The sequence below is a fragment of the Canis aureus genome, chromosome 28 (assembly GCF_053574225.1).
Source record: "Canis aureus isolate CA01 chromosome 28, VMU_Caureus_v.1.0, whole genome shotgun sequence".
NCBI classification, from domain to species: domain Eukaryota; kingdom Metazoa; phylum Chordata; class Mammalia; order Carnivora; family Canidae; genus Canis; species Canis aureus.
Genome location: NC_135638.1, coordinates 29,420,352 through 29,426,614, shown reverse-complemented (window position 1 = coordinate 29,426,614; position 6,263 = coordinate 29,420,352). Strand labels below are relative to the sequence as shown.

Sequence of the window (6,263 nt, the reverse complement as noted above, 5' to 3'; positions counted from 1 at the left end):
TTAATGGTGGGAGAGGAAATTGTTAACATTGTTCTGCAAAATTAATTTGTAGACTGAACCACATATTAATTTAGCCTTGTGATTCCATTTCTCAGCATGAATTCTAAACTACACATTTAGAAGAGAATTTAAGTAGAAGTAATAGGACATGTGGCACAAAAATAATTAATTAGTAAAAAGTTTAAAAATAAAGTTAAGTTAGATAAATGATGCTAGATCCATAGGACAGACTTTTCTACTTTGACAGTTATGTTTTTGAAGTAATTTTAGTGATGTCACTCAATGACTATGAAATGAAACCAAGAGAAAATATAAGCGTACTATATTGTTTATGTATGCTTCTAATATGTAAGCATATTCACAGAAATACATTTATCTAAAAAATAAAACCAAGATGTAATATACAAAAATGTTAATGATGCTTATTTCTGTAGGGATAAATTGTATTTTCTTCCTTTTACTTATTATTTTCTAAATTGTCTACAAGAAATTTAATCCATGTATTATAATTTAAGGAAATGAAGCAATAGGATTGAGTGACAGCCTGAATGAGGAAGGGAAGAGACAGTGGTATGTTTTATGATTGGTCCTTCCAAAACTGGATTGACTAAATTTGTTTGTGATGTTGAAACAGTTTTTATGCTCTGACATTGTTCATTATTATTTTTATTACTAATATAAAAAGTTAACATTTTCAGTATATCCTACAAGCCAGGATGCAAATTTTTTAGCATACCTAGAAATCACACAGCTAACACAGATTGGAAAGATGACTAAAATAACTTTAGTCATCACCTAAAATAATAGAATAAAGAATTACACAAAAGCATTAGTTGATGATAATACTTTATAAGTATGGTTTGAGCAGGGCAGACAGGAGGAAAGGAACAATATACATGCAGCTTCTGATCCAGGCCAAGGACTTCACATGATTCAAAGGTTGATTTCTCTGGTAACAGGCAAAACAAAACATCTCTTAACTGAACCAAAATGCAGAATCTGAAAATTAGTAAAAACAGTTAGGCAATAGAATCTCCTAGTTACCTTATTCTGCATAGCTAAAGGACACTTAATTTGATAACCAGTTGCATTCTCTAATTTTCACAAGAAATCAAAAATAGGTCTTACCATTGGGGTTCAGATACACAGTGACAATGTACAGCTATGTCTGGCAAACATCGTGATAAAGAGGCTGAACTTTCAAGGTCATCTGAGTGAGAAAGCAGATGCGCAATAAGAGACAGATTATGGAATAAGCCTCCAAGGGCTTATAGGAGCTCTCATTCATTGAAGATTGACTGGACCTATGAAAGTGAGCACAAAGTGTGGAAATGTTTGTGTCACAGGTTAGTACACACCTGAGAGCATGCACTGTAGAAGAGGCACTAAACATTGCAATGGATAGGATGATTCATCTGGTACATGGCAGGCAACCTGTGTTATCAGCCATCTCAGTACCTAAACAATGAGCTTCAGAATTGTGTAGCCATTTCAGCAGAAGATGGAGAATATAAATGTGGCAATATATAGTGTTCCTCTTACTTGGGCAGTTCTAGCTGCTGCCATTACTGAAACATAACTCAGTACCAGTGTAATAGTCCAGTCTATGAATCTAACACCGTTTATTTAATTTACTTTTTTTTCATTCACGAGAGACACAGAGAGAGAGACAGAGACACAGGCAGAGAGAGAAGCAGGCTCCATGCAGGGAGCCCGATGTGGGACTCAATCCCAGGATCTGGGATCACACCCTGAGCCAAAGGAAGACGCTCAACCGCTGAGCCACCCAGGCATCCCTATTTAATTTATTTCTATCTTTTAGTCAATTAAAATTTTTTGCACCATGCGTCCTACTGTTTATTCTTAAATTTTAATCTAAATTTATCTTTAGATTTGGAATTACAGAGTTAAATGGTATTAATACTTGGCTAATTCTACAAATTCATTTTGCTGAAAACATTTTTTAAAATATTTTAAAAAGAATATTTTTAAAATATTCTATGTATTGAGAGAGAGAGAGAGAGAGAGAGAATGTGTGCACATGAGTGGAAGTAGGGGAGGGAGAATCTCAAGCAGACTCTACACTGAGCACAGAGCTTGACCAGGGGCTTGATTTCATGGGTCACCCTGAGATCATGACCAGAGCTGAAATCAAGAGTTAGATGCTTGAAACAACCAGGTGCCCTAATTTTGCTGAATATTTTTAATAATTTTCTCTACCAGTGTTAATGGATGGGAGAACTCCTATCTCACTCTACCCTCTCCTGACCTTTATCACTAGAGTTTTTCTTAACACATATTCACTTTCTTATCCTCCAACTCTTTAGCTAAATCATTATAATTTCCATGCTTATTTTCCATTTCAAGCATACAACTTTTCTTCGAGATACCAGTACCAGGTTGAAGTATAATCCATAAAGAAATAAAATCAGCAGTTTGATAGCAGGTTCATTATACCTGTCATTTTCTACATTTTAACAGACAGTTTTTCATTGTGATCAGAGTGATACCTATTTAGGCCTGTTTTTGTCTTTCTTGTCTACAGTACTCTAGTCAGGACCATTATTCAATGATTCATAGAATATCTGCTTACAAACACCACTTCATATAACATTGCCACAGCAAAGGAGATGTAGCAGTGGCTGCGTGATTATGATATCCTCTGGTTCTACATATACTGCACCATAGAGCGTTTGTTTAATGTAGTGTAATGTTCTGTTAAAGTTGCTAGCTTGGAAACGACGTCCTGTGCTATGCTGTTTGTCAGTGTATTGTATACATCTTAAATCAGAATCTGGCACACATGTAAAATACATTGGTTCAAAAACCAAAGCACACTTGTAGGAGTGCCTCAATCACCATCAATTTCAGTGACTGACTTGGTGAATTTTTGGTACAATTCTAGGCTCTGCAGATCTGGAGATCCCAGGCCCCAGAGGAGGGCACAGTGAAGGTCCCAGTGAAGGTCCCACTTAAACATAAAAGCTAGGGATGCTGCCAATCTTTTTGTACTATAATGAATCACTTCATCCAATCTTTGCCTTTGAGAAATCTGATGTAAGAAAAGATGAATTTTACATTCATTGGAGTGGGTCTTCCAGTTAGTTGCTGGTAGAAAGTAGTTCTGATGTAGTACTCATTATTTGCACAAAATGTACAAGTATCAGAAGCACCAGCAAGTAAAAACTTTCAGGATGAATGATAGTGACATGGAAGAGAATTTCAGGGACAATAGTTCTACATTTTCATAACTCCTAAGAACTTAATATTGTGGGGAGAGGGTACTAGAAATTGATAATCACATGTGTTTAGGGGTATTCTTAGAGTGGAAGTGCAAAAAAATTGGTTTGCTCTATACATATGCAAAGCAGGCTCAAGAGCCCAAACACTGGAATTCATTGTTTTATGAAGTCATTTAACAAATACTGCATCATCCACACTGTTGATGACAAACAATGATATTATATAGGAAAAAACCCATGGAAATAGAAGACTGAGTAACAAAATTATTCAGTAGAACAGTACATTGAATGTGAAGTTTTAGGGTACTTTAAGAAATTTGCTTCACTTATTTTCTTTAATGTATTCACAGATGGAATCAATGATAAAAATCCATGTCTTTTTAAATAGGAAAGAGTTTTTTTCAGAAGCATAAAATAAAAATTATAAATGATAAACATTTTATTTTGTGCGACTTGCAGCTTATTTTCTTGCTCAGTAGCATATTAAATAATGATATAATTAATGATATAACTTACAATCAATTGCATCATGTATTTAATGAAATAAAAAATACCTACATTAGTTAGCATTTCATTCCTCTGTAAGTCTGGGAAGCCTGTCCAACAGTGGAGTAAAAATGTTTATTATGTCTTTAATAAAAGGTCTCACAGGCAATTTGGAAACTCAACGATCAATGACCCAAATCTTTCTTTCCTTTTTCTCTGTCAACCATTTTCATGCTGGTTGCTTCATTGTTGCAAGATGTCTTCTGAATCTTTAGACATCACATCTATTTTCAAGGTAGAAGGAAGGGAAAAGAGGCAGCTTATGAAACCTCTTCTTGAAGGAAACAAATTATCTTACCTATCTAACTAGTGGAGATTTTCTTATGTCTCCTTGGAGAAAACTGATAAATCAGTTTATCTAATCAACGACAGTGGTTAGAGAGTCTGGGAAAGTGAGTATGGAGGAGGGACTATGATTTAAGAAAGTAAAACTTAAAAAGAAAAAAAAGTGTGTAAATTATTGAACAACCTAAACAACTATATCTGGTTGGAGCTGGTAAAAGTGGGAAGGCAAAGGGAGGAGTCCTATGGATTAAGTGATACAGGACACAATCAATTTGTAGAAAAAGGAGGATTGGGTGAAAACAAGAGAGCAGGAGTGAAAATAAGAAGAGTACTGGCTCTGGGATTCAGTGAGCAGCATCCATTAGAAAGTCATGGACAAATTGTGTCCAACTTGGTCAGTATCCCACTCTTCCAACAGGAATTATGTGGGAACTTCAGGCAACAACATTTTCCTGGAGTTACTGACATCTCATCTACTGCTACTGGTTCTAACCTCAAACCGGCCTCTAATTTTCTTAATGATTTGTCATTTACTTGCAATTTTTCTGAGAAGTAGACTCTAGGATGTTTCAGGTTCTGAAAGCTCAGTGGAGAAACTAGGATTCAGGATACAATCAGTTTTGCTTCAAATTGCATGGGGATCTTGGTTCAAATGTTTTCCAGTAACTGGCTTCTTGCTTTATTCTTTTGTCTTTGTCTGGTACCTGAGTTTATTCAGGAACTAATTTCTTACCTCTTAAACTTAGGAAGCTCCTTGACTAGGTTCCAAAATCATATAGTCAGTCGACCCTCTCCAAATGCTAGAAATCATTATTTTCTTTCCTGCCTTAGAGTTATTTTGGTTCCTTGTCTGATCCTTTCCACCTGTGCTAAGTCCCTTGAATCCAAGGACAGCATCTCCTTCCTTCTGTCCCTAACAGAACTCTTACCGAAGGTACAAAACCAAATGATACAATAAGCCTTGTTAAATGAATGGATATGATGAATTAAGTAAGAACTTTCATCAGGTGTTAGAAAACCTCTGAGATAAGTCTAAATCTCAGGAAAATGACCAGTTACTTCCTAGAATATGAACTCTTAAAGACTCACCTAATTCATTCCTCAAATTCATCTAGGACCATGGCCACTTCAAAGTTCTTACAGTGATAGACACAATCATACATTATATATACCAGTATATATTTTATATATATATATATAATATATATATATATATACATAATTATATATACCAGTATTACTCATTTGGCCTGCCAGAGATCTATCAGTCATCAGCCATTTGCTTATGTGGATTATAAGCCCATAAGTATTCCTCATTGCCTTGGAATCATTGTCTCTCTCATTTAAGGTCTCTCCTTATTTTCAGTCCTCAAAGCTTCTATCTTTACTTCAGTTAATGCTTCCACTGATACAAATGCACACTTTCCACTGAGATTCCTCAGTTCCTCCGAAGTCAGTTTCTTAAGGAACTGCGCCAGCTATCTCCTGCTGCAAAACTAAATCGCTTCAGACTATAGTAGCTTGAAACAGAAAGCATTTCATTTTATCTCATGGTTTTTGACATCAGAATTTGGGCAGGCCAAATTAGCTGGGTGGTTCTTCTCTATATAACTATATATATAACTGTATACTATATATATATATAGTTATATAACTATATATATATATATAAAACTTCTCTATATAACTATATATAACTATAAATTCTCAGTGGAATTCAGCTGGACTATTCTAGAAAGTCCACTGGCTTGCCTGCCAATTGCAGAGGCATGTCTGGAGAGTGGACCTCAGCTGGGCTCTTCACCTTCCCCATGTAGTCTTAGATTTTCTTCATGTGGTATCTCCGGCTGGTAAATCAGATTTATTATGACAGCTCAGAGATTTAAGGTATCAAAACAGAAACTTGCAGTCCCTTTAAAGTCTAGGCCTGCAACTGGTGTAGTATCATTCCATCCCATTATGACATAATGCTCCAAGGAATCTAGTTCGGTGTAGATTCAATGGAAGGAAAATAGATCCAACCTCTCAAAAGGGAAATTTTATGTAATTCACAGACCTGGTTTCTCTGCTACCATCTTTCCTACAGCCACAAATTATTTACATTTCTTCTCAATGCAGAATTCATTCTCCTCTAGCAAGATGCCCAAAGTTTCATTCCATTATGGCATCATCTCAAAGTCCATACTTTAG

General features: G+C 35.5%; 1 long non-coding RNA gene across 2 annotated transcripts; it reads right to left on the bottom strand.

Moving 5' to 3' along the window:
• Window positions 1-833: 833 nt before the first annotated feature.
• On the bottom strand, window positions 834-6,017 carry LOC144300592 (uncharacterized). Of its 2 annotated transcripts, none has more exons than XR_013367334.1 (4): window positions 5,826-6,017; window positions 3,801-4,012; window positions 1,129-1,304; window positions 834-999 (listed from the first exon to the last, which is right to left on the bottom strand). It is a non-coding gene; the product is annotated as an uncharacterized LOC144300592 (long non-coding RNA). The 2 variants fall into 2 exon arrangements; XR_013367335.1 differs by having other exon boundaries at window positions 1,129-1,210.
• Window positions 6,018-6,263: the final 246 nt, after the last annotated feature.